Genomic DNA, 16,832 nt, shown 5'->3' on the forward strand with positions numbered 1-16,832 from the left:
AACCCCAGATTCTACCGTAACAACTGGTAAATAATGAGTTTGAATAAATAAATGGATGAATGAAAAAAATAACTAAATTGTTTTTTATTTTATGTATTTATCACTTAAAATATCTCTTTGAAATAATGGTCTTATATTGTTAATATCTGTTCTTTCCTGTTATCAATATCTCTATCCATCATTTATTTATATCTGTCAATCTATCTATCATTTTTCTGTCTCCATCCTTTTATTTGTTCTCTCTCTTGTTCCTTAAAATTAGGGAGAGAGTATCTAAGGCATATGGTATGCCTTGATTGTCTCAGATTCTGGTAGGAATCTAGGGAGCTGCTGTCCTAAAGGCCACATGAGGATACTAAGCACAGAAGAGAGGTCATTCAATAAACTAGGCCAGAATAAAAACTTCCCACATCACTGAGTTCTCCCATTTTATACAACTGAAAATAATTTACTAACATATTGAAGCTGGCAGTTATTATACAAATTTATAAAAAGATTACCAATTGAATTGCAGGCATAGGAACAATGTAAGTTAATGATATTTTTGGTGATGATGATAATATTGTGAAATATAGAGGTCTTGAGCCACTTGCTTAGAGGTAAATAGCCAGCCAGAGTAGTAAAGTCAGAGATTGCTCCTGTGGATTCCCCCTTGTCCTTTTCTTTAATAATGAGATAACCTTATGTCAAAACATAATATCTCTACATAATTCAAGACAAACAGAAGAATCTTGTTGTGGTTTTTGAGTCTCATCATCTAAGTTCATGAATAGTTCAGACTGCAAGGTACAGTATGAATATCTTATTTCTTGTCATGATAAAATATGACTATTTACATGTGTCCCTACTTGGTTCTTATGTATCTGTGGTGTTTTGGCTTTTACTCATAAAGTTGATCATTGCTTCTGTTGGATAAGAATGATCTAATTATCAATTAAAAATGAGAGGGGCTATCTCTGTTCATTTCTGAAATTTAGTGTCCCTTCCCTGGGAGAGGACATGAAGATCTGTCTAGTTATGACAGCGACACTTTCTTGTTGTATAATCCACAAGTCAGTTTGTTTTTCCTGGAGGACTAAACATTTGTTCAAAGAATTGTTGTCAAAGGAGTAGACTTTTTGTCATCAACATGTAAAGATAATTTTTTTTTTTTTTTTTTTTTCGGTACACAGGCCTCTCACTGTTGTGGCCTCTCCTGTTGCGGAGCACAGGCTCCGGACGCGCAGGCTCAGCAGCCGTGGCTCACAGGCCTAGCCGCTCCACGGCATGTGGGATCTTCCCGGACCGGGGCACGAACCCGTGTCCCCTGCATTGGCAGGCAGACTCTCAACCACTGTGCCACCAGGGGAGCCCTGTAAAGATAATATTTGTTTCATGGATACTTTGCATGAAGTATTGTTCTTTTAAAAAACTTGGGTTTGGATAGCTCTTTGGTATTTGGAATCCAAAAGGTACATGGACCAGGTGCAATCCAGAATCAAAATAGGTTTCTAGAAATACTAGCAAAAGAGAGTAGATAGAAGAATGTTTCAGTCTAATAGGAAGAAATGTCCCCATGAACAAATAATGAATGCTTTGATAATGGTATTTAATCTGAAGATTGAGCTAAAGAAGACAGTGGCTGGGGACATGATTTGCATAAAGGGAGATAAGAATAAAAACACATAATGTAATTGAGTGGAATAGGTGATTTAATCTACTAATCACCAGAATTTTGCCTGGTCTATTAGGTAATGTCTAAGGTGTGTTTCAACACTGGTTCTATAATTTTATTACACATATTGACTTTATAAAGTAAAGAAACTTGAGCCAATGCATATGATTCTTTAAAAAATAGATTCTATGATGTATTAACTATTATGTTAACTAGTTTAAAAGAGAATATTTGTAAAATATGTGTAAGGGATGAAAATAGCAAATGTACAAAGTACATACTCCTCAGTTTAAGAAATAGAATATTACCATTAGTTTTTGAAGTCCCTACATCAATTTTCCAAATCATCAATCCATACTCCCTTCAGAAATAGAGACCACTTGAGTTTATTGTTCTCTTTTATTTGTAATTTTACCACATGTTGGAATAACAATGTGTCATTTAGTTTTGCTGCATAACAATAACAAATCCCAAAATGTAGTGGCTTAAAATAATAAATGTTCACTATTTCATGCGATTCTCTGAGTTGTCTAGGCAGTTCTTTGGAAAGGCTCCGCCGTTCTCTTCTGGGTCATCTCACCTGCAGTCATCTGGTGGCTCAGCTGGGGGCTGGATTGTCCAGGATGGCCTCACTCACCTATCTGATAATAGATTCTATGTCAGCTGGGATCCTTGATCACATGTCTCTATCAGAGACCAGGCTAACCCAGATTTGTTCACATGATGATGGCAAGTTCCAAGAGCAGTGGGGGAACAAGTGCCAAAGCAAGGAGAGATGTTCAAGCCTCCAGCTGTGTCACATTTGCTTATGTCCATTGACCAAAGTAAGTCACATGGCCAAGTCAAAATCCAAGGAGTAGAGAAATAGAGTCTATGTCTTGAAAAGAGCAGCTGTAAAGTCACATTGCAAAAGGGTGTGCAAATAGAGATGGGAAGAATTTGTGACTTTTGTTGCAGTCAACCACTCCTAAAAATAGCTTTTAGTTTTGTATGTTCTTAAATAGTATATAAATAGAATAATACTGAATAATTCTCTGTGACTTGCTTTTTCTACCCAGTATTATTTTTATCCAAATACTTATTTTGTTTCGTGTATTATTAATTCATTCATTTCACTGCTATTGTCAGTTTTTTAATGCCTTTTTCAAAATACTGTTTTTTAAAAATCTTTATATTATATCAAATTCATAATTTATCACTCGTTTTTTGTGGTTTGCCTTTCTTCATATATTGTTAAAAATATCTTTCTATTCCCTGTTGTAAAAAAAGATATTCTTTTACCTTATATCCTAAAATTTTATAGTTTCACACTACTCTGTGAAATCTTTATTCCTTAGGAATTGATTTTTGAAAATTATATGATATCACCACATTTCTTACCAGATATTATTTAAATTTTCTACCACTCTCCAGTGATCTTCACGGTATTGAGTCTCCCAGTCCATAAATATGACTTATTTCAATATTTATTTCGGTTGTTTTCTATTTTTCAACAATATTTTATGTATTTTTCCTATAAAAGTTTTGCACATTTCTAGGTACTTCTTTTTGTGCTAAATATCTTTTTAATATTACCTTTTCTAAATGTTTGTTGATAGTGTATAAAATTGCACTTAATTTCTATATCTAGAACACTTGCTAAACTCTATTCTTATAATTTATCTGTACATTCATTTGCTTTTTTACTTAGATAATAATATTAACTTTGAATAGTGATGGCTTTGTTTCCTTATTTCTAATTATTTTACTTTTAATTTACTTTTGATGCCTTATTGTGCTGATTAAGACTTCTACTAAAATGTTCAATACAAATGGCAATGGGGAGCAAGTTTTTCTTGAAATTATCATAAAAGGAAAGCATTAAATTTTGTTTTTTTTCCTGGAGGTGACACATGGAGTGCCATTGATCACATAATACGATTTCCTTTCTATTTCTAATTTTCTAAGAGTTCTTTTTTTCTCTTACCTAGGAAGGGATTTAGAGTTTTATCAGCTATTGAGATCATATATTTTGAAATCTATAATTTAATGTGGTAAATTATTTCAATTTATTTTCTAATATTAAAAATGTTTGCATTCCTGAGCTAAACTAAATGTAGTCATTCTGTATTATTTTTAATATGCATTGCTGGATTAAATTCTGTAATATTGTATTTAGGACTTTTGAATTTCTGATTATAAATGAGATTGTCCTATAATCCATTTTCTAATAGTATTCTTATATTTTAGTTTCACAATTTTTCTAGTTTCACAAATTGAGTTGAAGATTGTTTCTTCTCTTTCATTTACTTAAAATGTTAACTATTTGCTCCTTGAATATTTTAAAGAAACTGCAAGTAATCTAGTATAGCCATTATTATTGTTATTATTTTTAGTGAAGATTTATTCAAAGGGTGGAATAAATCAGGTTGTTAGTTTTTCTTAATTTAGTTCTGCTATGTCAGGGGTCCCCAGGCCCCAGTCCCCCCCACCCCCACCCCCCGTGCCCCGTATCGGTCCACGGCCTGTTAGGAACCAGACCACACAGCAGGAGGTGAGCAGCAGGCTAGCAAGGAAGCTTCATCTGGCGCTCCCCATTGCTCGCTCGCGTTACTGCCTGAACCATCCCTCTCCCGCACGGTCCATGGAAAAATTGTCTTCCATGAAACTGGCCCCTGGTACCAAAAGGTTGGAGATCGCTGTGCTATATAATGTTTTTCTCAGAAATTGCCTATTGCATACAATTTAAAAAATATTACTCCCTTTTTATTCAGAGTCTTTATTTGAGTCTTATTTTTTTCTTGATCACTCACTTGATCACTCATTTTTTCTTGATCACTCACTTGATCACTCATTTTTTCTTGATCACTATTGTTAATTTTGTTAGGCTTAATTTTTTTTGGCTTTATTGGTTTCTATTTTATTTTTGTTTGCTATTTCATTATTTTTGGCTATTATATATATTACTTCAAATTCTATTGGAGTATATTTTATATTTCTTGATCTCACTTCTTAAATTGGAAGCTTAGCTAATTAATTTTGATTTTTTCTTTTCTTCTAATATGGTCATTTTACAGCTATATAATTTTCTCTTAAGAACTGCTTTAGCTACAGGCTGCAATTTTGATACGTGTTACTTTCATTATCATTCAGTTTTATGTATTTTCTAATTTTCATCATTGAGTCCTTCTTTGACCCATGAATTATAGAAGTTTCTAACTTCTAAACACATGGGATTTTCTAGTCAGCTGCTGATTATTGATTTCTACCATAATTGCATTACAGACAGAGGGAATAGTTTTTTTGATTCCTATCTTTTGACATTTAGCAAGATACGTTTTATAGGCCAGTATGTTGACAGTATTCAGAAATGTTGCAAGTCTGCAAGCAAAGATTGTATATTCTACAGTTATGTTCTTTATAGTGGCTTCATATCAGGCTGGTTTTTATGCTGTTAAATATTCCATATTCTTACTTTATTTTTATTAGGTGTATCTATTACTTAGAAAGGTATGTTGAGATCTTATGCTATGATGGTAAATCTGTCCATCTCTCTTTGTAGCTCTGTCAAAATGTATGTATAGCTATGTTGCTAAGAAGGTATGTTTAGATTGTTTATAGCTTTGTGGTAAAAAAATCTTTTATCTTCTGCCACTAGACCATAAGCTGTATAAGGGCAGAACTTTTTTTTTCTTGTATACACTCATACATCCTATTATGTTTGAATTATGCCACTGGTGCTATCATATATTGCACCATCCAGACCAGAAATGGCCACAGATAGAATGATAATTTCTATTGAAAGCACAACTGAAGTGCAAGCTCAGAAAAATTATCTGGTGAAGATGGGATGTTATACTATGGAGTGCAGCACACACTCCACATCAATGATGATTACGTGGTGCAGTTTCCAACATATGCTGTGTGAGTTTGGAAAACAAGGGGTGAGATTAAGAATGGCCTCATGTGCCGTCATTTACAGTGGCCCACTTGTGGGTATTTGTGCTTCCCATCGCACAGCTCTGGGCTTTGCATGTTTAAAAGTACTGGTTCCCAAAGCAAGACGGATTTCACCAAGGGGAAGCAGCAAGATTTCCATTGATTTTAAGCAATGCCTCCTTACTGGGCACTTTAAACTCCTTGGTCAGGGAGATCAGAGGATAAAAAGGAATAACATTCTTGGTGGAGGAAATTGACTTTAATAATCAGGAGAAAGAAGGCTGCTGTTACACAGTGTAGATGGGGAGATACATGTGGCACCTAGGCAACCCTCTGGGGCATCTCTTGGCACTTTCTTCCTAACTGTTGTCATAAGTGGTTGTGGTAGCAGCTACAACCTGAGAAAGATGTGGTGAACAGGGTCTCAGACTCCTCAGAGCCCAGCAGAGGTGCTAGCTGTGAGTGAGGGGAATCTCAAATATATAACTGGAAAGATAAGCACCAGCTGCAAGAGTAAGGACTTCCTCTTGTGAGTTTCCCAGCAAAAAGACCCACCAGATTCCCAGAGGAACTACTCTAAGAACTTAAACAAAAGAATAGATCCAAGCAGTGCACAGAGTGGACTATAGAGGGCACTATGTTGTGCTACTCAGCTCCTTCTTTCAATTTTGAAGGATGTATTTCTTCTGCTGCTGAGAGAGCTAATGGCTGATGGATTCAATTTCAGCAACTTCCGGTAATTGCTCTTGACTGAAGAGAGTCACCTTTCTCAACATCATGCCCTCTTTCTAGGGTCTATAATATGCATCTATGAAGACTGCCTGCATCTATGACTGGCTGATGCACATTTATAGACACCTGACCCCTGCCTCAGTTTCAGAACTCCCCACGGAGTTTGTTGTGACTGATCATAACCCAGTTTCTCCTATGCCCAATCCTGTCTCTTCCCTTTCCCCGCAGGTTTTAATCCTGACATAACTCCTTTATGGCATGATAATATCCATTTCAGAGTAAACTTCCTGGGAAGCTGACCTGAGACAGATAGGAAATTTTTCTTTTCAAGTTTGGTAGACTACACCTGTAAAACTGTTTAAGACTAGAGAGGTCACTAGTTAACATTTTAATTTCTTCAGTGGTCATATCTTTTAATAGAGGTTTAAAATTATAGCCATAAAAGCCTTATATATTTTTGATATGTTGAAATCTTAAAATCTTTATAAGTATTTCTATTACTTTGGGTAGGACTCTATTTGATTGTAATATAAGATGTAATATCAGATTATTCACTCCTTGTAGACAAGAAGTCTAATTTTTAAGTGGTTTTGCATCTTGAACACATTAAACTATTTATAAAACTTTAAGTTTTCTACACAGGCAATAAGTACAACAATATCTGCTAATAATTATAGTTTAAGCTCCTTTCTCTTCATTCTGATCATTCTTATATCAGCCTACATCTTACAACATTGACTAAGACATCATTACCATTTTGAACAATAGTATTGTTCTAATCTTTTCTGCATGCTAAAAGAAATGCATTTAATACTTCTCTAGCAATGGTAATAGTAATAGTAGTAGTAGTAATAATAATAATAAAAGTGCTAAATGCTTGTAGAACATCACTTTTATGAAGTTAGGCAACTTCCATTCTATTCTTCCTTTTCTAAGAGTTTTCTTTCTTATCATAATTAGATATAAATTTAATTATTTATTTCTACATACATTGAGATACTTGTGTGACTTTTCTCCTATAGTTTATTACAGTAGTAATGTTAAGCTCTCCTTTTATTCTTGGGGTAAAACATATTTGATCATAATTTACTTTTTTACAAGCATATTGTTAGATTCAGTTAGCTAAAATTTTATTTATTTATTTTTGCATTTCTGTTATGAATAAAATGGTTCTATAATTTTCTTTTTTCCTTTTCTTGTGCTGCCTTTTTCTGGCATTAATGATTTTCTGGACTTCTAAATTAAATAAGGCAAATTTCACTCTTTTTATTTTCTAGAAGAAACATGTTTCAGACATAGATTATTTCTTTAAGTTTTGGAATAACTGCTTCATAAAAATGTCTGTGACACAATTTTTCAGGGAGACAGTATTGATTACCAGTTCATTTTTTAATGGTTATTTGATTTATTTTTCTTGCACAAATCTGGTATTTTGTGTCTTTTCCTATCATTACCCATTCCACTGAAATTTTAAAATTTATTATAGTTGTAATATTATTTTATTATTGTAAAAATACATATTTGTTAACTAAAAATCTTAATCTTCTTGATTTTTTAGTCATATGTATTCTTTTCTAATAAATTAATTTCCCATTTCTGTCTATAGTATTAATATATACAAAGAATTAGATTTTAGTTTTGCTAAAATTTTCTATTCTTTTTTTGTCTATTTCATTATTTTCTGCTCTTTATTATTTCCTTAGTTTTCAGTTTTATTTTTCATAGTCTCATCTTTATGATCTCTTTTTTTGAAGAGACAAAAAATTAATCAAGACATTTCTTGATTACTTTGTATGTATAAAATATGTATGACCATATTTTTTTCTTCTGTTCTTATTTTTTAAATTTTTTTCTATAGATATTGCACAGGTCATACTTATACTTCCTTACTTATCTTTTGACTCAGCTGATTTTATATCTAAGAGTTCTTTTAAAAAATCCAAAAGAGACTATGTAATAGTAGAAATGCTCTTCTTACCCCTTCAACTTGTTTTGAGGGAATTATTTGAATATTTTTCTCAAAACACAAATTTGAGAGGTTGATGTTTAGAGATTACTAGTCTACTAGTTATTTAGCTCTGGATATTAGCATAGAGCCAGGATGTTGGGCAGCCATACTGTGGATGGCTATTTTCATTCTCTGTAATTTTGGTTTAATCCTAATCCAAGTGAAAGTTTGAGAATTTGAAGTTCTTAACCTAGTCCCTTTACTTCCAGCCATTATCTCACCAAATTTGAAGATATTAGCAAGTCATCTTTTCCAGAATCTTGTATATATTTTTTTCTTCCAGACTACTGCACTACTCTCTCCAATGGGGAAATCCCATGTCAGTTGCCTACATCTTTCTGATTTGTCTATTAATCAGACACATATCTCAAAATTTGTGTTTGGAATCTTGGGACCACTCCCTGGTATCAGTGTTGGTGCTACTTTTTTATTGTTGTTATAGAATTTTAATTGCCAAATTAATGTGCCTTTTCTAGAGAAAATGAAATAATCTTGCTATTCTGAAACTATTAATTGTCTGGTTCTTGTCAATCCCATCACATTGTCCATCCATGTCAATGTCTATCCCATTTATGGAATGGGAGAACTGTTAAGAAGAGTCAATCACCAGAATAGCTATATTTTCTCTATCAATTGTTAAATTTACAGACTTTGTTAAATAGGTATTATTGACATCGTGCATATTCCTCTAGTATCAATAATAGTGAAAAACCTCATTTAATGAGCCAATTAGCATGTAGTATTATGTCAAGACCAATTAGTGAAGGCATATAGTTTTACATAAATTTGATTGATCTCTTCCAGTAGACTGTCATTATTTCTGCATATTCTGATATCTGAGTTGACTCTTATGCCATTTTTTAGTGGCTTTACTTACTTGTAAAGGAATCCTTAATGTATGTCTCTGTAACATGATGCCAGAAGAAAATGGTCACGTATTTTTTATCAGCATATCTGCATTAAAACCTTTTGACTTATAAAATTCTAACCAGATAGACTACTTCTTAAAACACTCAGTAGGCTGAATGTGTTTGCAGTGTTAAACCCAGTATTGACGATGGATGGTGGTTATTTAAGGAAATAATAATAGGGATATGGCTGTGCACATGGTGAATAGTTAAGATCAATAAATTATCTTTTATTTAGAATATATCAGCCTATTTACATTTGAAAAAGAAAATATATAGATTGGGATTCTATATTTTTAGTTATGGTCTTCTGTTGGCGTTCCATTCTCTAATATCTTCATTTAATGAACTCTACTTACTCTTCAATAGGTAGGAGTTTTACCTAACACTTATTTTTATTATGCATGCAGAAGAAATGTCTAGTTAATTTAGAAATATAATTATACTAGGCAAAATTGTTTTGCCGTAAGTGAAAACTCAAAATAATGATATTTAAACAAGACAAAATTCTCATACAAAATTCTGGATACTTGATCAAGAGTTAATATAGTGATATATTATATAGTATAGTATACTATATAATACATAGTAACTGTCCCTCCACAGTTAGGGACCCTGGCTCTTTCTACTTTTGGTCTGCCATCCTCAATATTATCTTCCATCTGAGGGTCAAAGTGTCTGGTCTAGTTTCATTCATCATGTCTTAATTATAGCCAGCAGGAAAGAGAAAGGAGAGATGAAGGAAAGACCTGTTTCCTTCAACGTTACTTTTTAGAAGTTGCATACTCCTCTTCCCTTTATGAAGCACCAGCCATCCTAGCTGCAAAGGAAATTTAATCTTTATTTTAAATGTTTTCTAAGCTAAAGATTGACAAAGGAGAGAATGGACATTGGGGACAAACAGCATTCTTTGATGCAGTAAATACCCTTCAAGACAGTGTATCTGTATTAGTTTTCTATTGCTGCTCTAACAAATTACTACAAACTTATGTGGCTGAAAACAGCACAAATTTGTCTTATAGTTCTGGAGGCCAGAAGGTCACGATGGGTTTCACTGGAGTGAAATCAAGGTGTTAGTAGGACCATATATCCTGTAGGAATGAATGTTTCCTTGCCTTTTCCAGCTTCTAAAGGCCACCCACATTCCTTGGCTCATAGCACCCTTCCATCAAGCAATCACATCACCATTCTGAACCTCAGCTTCTGACATTACATCTTCTTATCTTCCTCTGCTTCCTTCACCACATCATTTCTCTCTTCCTCTAACTCTCCTGCCTCCCTCTTTTAAGAACCCTTGTGATTACAGGGCCCATGAGGATAATCCAGGATAATCTCCCCATCACAAGATTCTTAATTTTAATCACATCTTTTGCCATTTAAAGTAACAACATATTCACAGGTTCTGAGGATTAGAATGTGAATATCTTTGAAAGCCATTATTCAATTTACCATAATATCAAAATTTAGAGAAAGTGTCAAATGACATTAAAGTTTTAAAGTATTATTTATTGTTTTCACCTCCATTTTCACATTTAATTTTTAAAAACTGTTATGAGTTAAGCAGGGCTTGCACATGATCCTCATTTAAGAATCATTATGGTTCAAAGAGATTAAATGAGTTTTTCAAAGTTACATAGTTATTAGTGAAAGTAGCACTGAGGTCTCAATCCTGCTACCCAAATGCCATCTCAATCTTGTGATCTCTTATCCTTTGATTTGCAAGCCATCTTTCCTTCTTAAGTTTCCCCACAGCATTTCAGTTAAATTTTTCTAGAGGGAGTAATTGCATGCTGCCTTGTGTTTAAGGAGAAATCTATTTTTTTAATCTTTTATTGAAGTATAGTTGATTTACAATATCGTATTACTTTCAGGTGTACAGCACAGTGATTCAGTTATACATATATATATATATATTATTCTTAAGATTTTCTTCCCTTATAGGTTATTACAAAATATTGAGTATAGTTCCCTGTGCTATACAGGAGGTCCTTGCTGGTTATCTATTTTATATACAGTGGTGTGTGTATGTTAATCCCAACTCCTAATTTATCCCTCCCCTACCCCCCTTTCCTCTTTGGTAACCATAAGTTTTCTATGTCTGTGAGTCTCTTTCTGTTTTGGAAATAAGTTTACTTGTACCTCTTTTTTTTTTTTTTAAGATTCCATCTGTAAGTGATACCATATGATATTTATCTTTCTCTGTCTGGCTTACTTCACTTAATATAATAATCCCTAGGTCCATCCATGTTGTTGTAAATGGCATTATTTCATTTTTTTATAGCTAATATTCCACTGTGTGTGTATATATATATATATATATGTATATATACCCCATCTTCTTTATCCATTCATCTGTCGATGGACTTTAGGTTGCTTCCATGTCTTGGCTACTGTAAATAGTGCTGCAATGAACAGGAGATATCTTATTATATTTTTAATGAGCTTCTTGAAAAAAAGAGGCCATCTTTGCCTTCCCCTAAACAAATTACCACACCAGTTTTATGTGTTAACTTTACTAGGCTATAGTCCACAGTTTTCAGTCAAACACCAATCTATGTATTTCTGTGAAGGTGTTTTGTAGATGTGATTAAAGTCCATAATCATTTGACTTTAAGTATGAAAGGGAGATTATCCTAAATAATATGAGTGGTCCTGATTCAATCAATTGAAAGCCCTTAAGAGCAGAACTGAGGCTTCTCTGGAGAAGAAATTCCTCTTGTGGATAGCAGCTCCACCACGTGCTGAAGAGCCTGTGATTCAGATTTCAGACTTGTCTAGCGAACCCACAGAATCATGCAAGCCATTTCAGTAAATCTTTTGATATATCTCCTACTGGATTTGTTTCTCTGTTTTGAACCTTGACGAATATACAGTAGGTAACGTGCGCATTCTAGGTCCTCAATATTTGTTGATCCAAAATAAATTTGAGGATTTTGCTGTTATTTGGTGCTATATATTGAAATTAAATTGAACAAGCCCCAATAATTTCTAATGACTGTATAACAACTTACCATTTCAAAAAGCTTAGATTTTTTCACATGGTCTTAAAGATCTTAAACTTACTTCTTTAATCAAAATCTATATTAGGATTGTATTTGTTTTGAATATGAGTCAATGTTTTATCTTTGAAGACAACAATTTTACTTTCCACATAGCTACCAGCATTCCAGGAATTTCTATAAGCATTGCAATATCAAAGTACTTATCCATTCATTCCACAAATAGATATTTATTTTCTATGTTCTAAAACTATGAAACTACAATAATAAACAGACAGGCAGAGATTCTTCCCCCCTCCCTCCCCCTCATGCTTACAGCTAGTGGGGATATAGCAGTAAATAGGTAGGTATTTTCCTAATTCCTTCAAGGATAGTGAAAGAGAGCCAAGATTTCTTTCTGAGTACAACATTCTACTTTCTTAGAATTCATAGCTGAACACTGAAAGGACCTCCATTTTAATTTTTTTTTTCAAGTGTTTTTTTTTCCCTGATGGGAGAGAGAGAGAGAAGCTGATAAGAAAAGCTACTTTCCTTGTTTCCTTCTCCACTATGGAAGTTATGCCCTGTTTTTCAGTTAAGAGAAGAGGGAGTCAAAAGATGATGGGAGACTTCTGACCACTAGGTCAGGAAATTCCTGGAGTTCCAGGCTGTTTCCAATAACAGTAGGTCATTGCTTTTATCAGCCTGTATTGCTGAAATGCAGTAAGCACTGATTATACAAGTACTAAATGCCAAGCAATGCTCATAAATCTTAGTAGGAACATGGACCTTAGGGTTCAGGTCACAGGTTTTCTTTTTGTCTTGGTACTGAGTCAAAAAGAAAGATTTTTGAATCAGGGTCTTCTTCCACCCCTCATAAGATGCTCTCTTAATTCTGTTTTTACAGTATTACTGATGGCTCCCCGTAGCCATTTCCCTGGCACTGTCTTCCACATTCTGTTTATTGCTCCACTTATTTCTGTGTTCGTATGTTCTAAGTCACAATTTTACTTTTTTTATAAAAGTATGACCATGTCCTCTGAATGTCTATGCTCCTTTAATAATTTATCTCATAACCTACTTTATTTGTATCAGGCCTGTGGTCTTTTAATGAGTTAAAAATTCATGGTTCCTCTAAGAAATAAAACAGATGCTTAGAGAAATCAGATTTTCAATCAAATGACCCTGAACAAAGAAGGACACTCCTAGGAAAAGTTGGATACTATTTTAAGGAATTCTACACAAGATTTTCAAATAGATATTTTTTCACCATTATTTTTTTCTTTAATCCTTGCTGAGTGACTCAGAATTAGACTATTTTCAACATATGTAATTACCATGTTATCTGTGGCAATGTGCAGTAAAAATCAGCAAAACTGTTCTTGCTCCCAAAATGGGTTCTTCAAGTAGCTTTTCATAATGTATGTCTTAGAAAGAAAGTTCTAAATTTTTTTCCATACTCCTTGAAATTTTTATTTAGGACTCCTCTGGGCCATAGGACTCAGTATTTCCATTACTAATCCTTAAAGGCAGCTCAGTAATCTTCCCCCGCCCCAAGTACAGGAAGCAGGCAGTTGAGAAGTTTGTGACCAAGACTATGAACCATTGACCAATTTAATTAGCCACGGCATGGAAAAATAAGAGCTGGGGACTAACTGCATCCCAGCAGCAGACATCCCTGAATTATTGCCTTTTATTTTATAAAAGTTAAAGCAGAGGAATCTAAATGCCCTTTTGGTTAAGTTAATAACTCCACAGATCTGGTGAGGTACTTAGTTTAGGTAACAAAGAAGACCTTAGAAAAACCAAACCATCTTGTTGACTAAATTTTTTCTCTTCTTGTGAGTAAAACCAGAAAACAGACTTCTTAACTTGAATATTGAACTTTAACCCTTGCTGCCAAGGAATATCCTTGCTTCTCTGTGATAGGAATTTTAGTTTACCTCTCTGGATATCTACAGATATTCTGGATTATCTACAGAGGAATATTCACCCAGGGGACTGTACTATTATTAACTACTAACCAGTAGTGATTTAGAAACAGCTTCTATCAAACCAACAAGACTCAGTTAAGATGAAAGGCCTGAGAAAGGGCAGTGTAAAAAGGTCACAGTCATAAAAATGGCTACCATTTCATACACAGGTGAGGCTCAACTTTATCCCTTCCAGAATTTGGTCTCCAGGGAGGTAGATTTCTACAAGAAAATTCAGGTAAACCATAAGAAGTGCACTAAAATTTGTAACTTTTTAATTACTTTTTGATCTGCCCTCTAAGCGCAGCCAGCAGCACATCAGTCTCATAATTACTTTTTGAATTATAAAAGAATTTCATATTTATGATAAAAAATCCAAACTGTGATAAAGATACAAAGTTAGAAGGAAAAGTCCTCTATTCTTCACTCATTTCTCACTTCCCTGAAGTAACCACTGTTATAGTTACTTGTATATCTTTTTATACATTTTTCCTGCATCAATAAGCATAATGTTTATGTATTTTTTCTTTGAAGGAATCATAATATATGTAGTATTCCATAAGTTACACTTTTCAGTTAGCAATATATTTTGAACATTTTCCCCATGCAAATACATACAGTTCTGTCATTTTCTTCTCAAAGCCTGAATTGTAGTCCATTGTCCCTCATTAATGAATAGTCATTAATTAATAGTCAAAGTTAATAGTCATTAATTAATAACAAAAAATAGTATTTTTCTTCCTTTTCAAACTCACACTAACAAGAATATTAGCAATAATTTTAATTTGTACACAGTTTTTACAAGAGTCTAGTGTGGGTTTGAGAAGGAAGAAAAATACCAAAAGGAGAGAAACACAAGAGAGATTACAATAAAAACTAAAATAGAGGTGTATTTTGTACTTGAAGAGCAGGTTCATTCTAACATGAGAATTTAAAGGAAGCCTTAGAAAGGAGGCATACTTCAAGACAGATTTTAAAGAATGAGTAAGATATTTCCATAAAGAAATCAGGGAAAAATCATTCCATCCATGAGCAAAAACATAGAGGTAAATAACGAAGGGCAGGATTGATGTAACTGTTTGATAAGGGGTGTGTGCAGAAGGGGTGGGAAAATGATGGAAATGACAAGAGAGAAAGGTTATAGAAGATAATGTTAAAACTATAGATATTAGAGGATAAGATTAGAAATATAGGCTGGCCTAAGATAGTGCAGGCCTCTAATATTGGTTTTATGCTATAGACTGGTGATTTTCAATGGGGGATGACTTTGCCCTTCAGAAGATATTTGACAATATCTGAAAACATTTTGCATTGTAACTATATGGGTGGGTGCTACTGGTACCTAGTAGGTAGAGACCAGAGATGCTGCTAAACATCCTACTAGGCACAGGATAACCCCCTCCTTACATCAAAGATTTACTAGGCCCCAAAATATCAATAGTGTAAAGGTTGAGAAACCCAAATGAGACTCAAACTTGTTAAATTTTGAACCTCATCAGTAAAAAAAAATGTTGAACATGCAACTATATACATGTGTGTGTGTTTGTTTGTATACACATATGTCACTACATAAGATTAATTAAATATTTAAATAACTGCATTATTTTTTTATTAGTCATATATGACCCATTTTTCTCTTATCAAAATATTCACATTTTATTACATCATTAAATATTAACTATATTATTTAGTGTGAGAATAATATGAATGAATTTTCTTCATTGCTTATAAAATCTTGGTTTGACCCATTATGTGATACAGCAACCCAAAAGTCTGGTTTATGGTTAAATTTGCTTTTACTTGGTTTTAACCACTGCTGAAGCTGAAATAACATCTCACAAAGTAATGTAGATAGCAATGGAAAAACATACCATTTTCTAGGTGTATTAAATCATGATATTCATAGTTAAATCCTATTTATCAATTTTGTGGAAATTTTTGTTGAATTGAGAAGTAAATTTCCATCTTTCTTAATACTGACCATTTATTCTTCTCAGTTTATCAGAAGGTGTTTTTTCTTATTCTATTAATAAGTAGTTCTAAGCCTAATAAAATTTTGAATGCATTTTAACACATTAGAATATCATTTTTCTGCTTCTTAAATTTTGCAAATAGGACAGTTTTTTTAGCAATGAAAATCATATATGGACAGATATATTTCCAAATATCCATTTGCAAAATGCCCTCTACATACCATGAGTTCTTTTGAACAGCAGTTACTTCTTAACTCATTGTTAATTCATAATCTTTACCTTGAGGGGATAGATTAAGTATATTTATTCCTTCAACATCTAATGGGCAACATACTTCTAAAAATGATTCATAATCACAGAGAGGAATAGTCTATTTGGAAATGAGTCTTCTTTATAAAAGAAAACTGCAAGTATCTTCCTTAAATTTTATACCTCTTTCAAATGCTCTGGCATGATAGCCAACAAACCTTTGTACTGTATGTATAATTTGCACAGCCCTTTTAATCTCATTATGGAGTGTTTTAAAGATTCTGCTATTGGTCATTGAAAAAAAGAGTAACTACATACTATATACCCCCATGTAGTCTGCAATGTGCTGAAGTAAATGAAGGCGTGAGGGTGTCATCTGAACCCTATCACAAGGTCTCTCAGGATCATGTTGGGATATTGTGAATAATGGAATTTAATA

Source organism: Grampus griseus, assembly GCF_964374135.1.
Source record: "Grampus griseus genome assembly, chromosome: 11".
Lineage (NCBI taxonomy): Eukaryota > Metazoa > Chordata > Mammalia > Artiodactyla > Delphinidae > Grampus > Grampus griseus.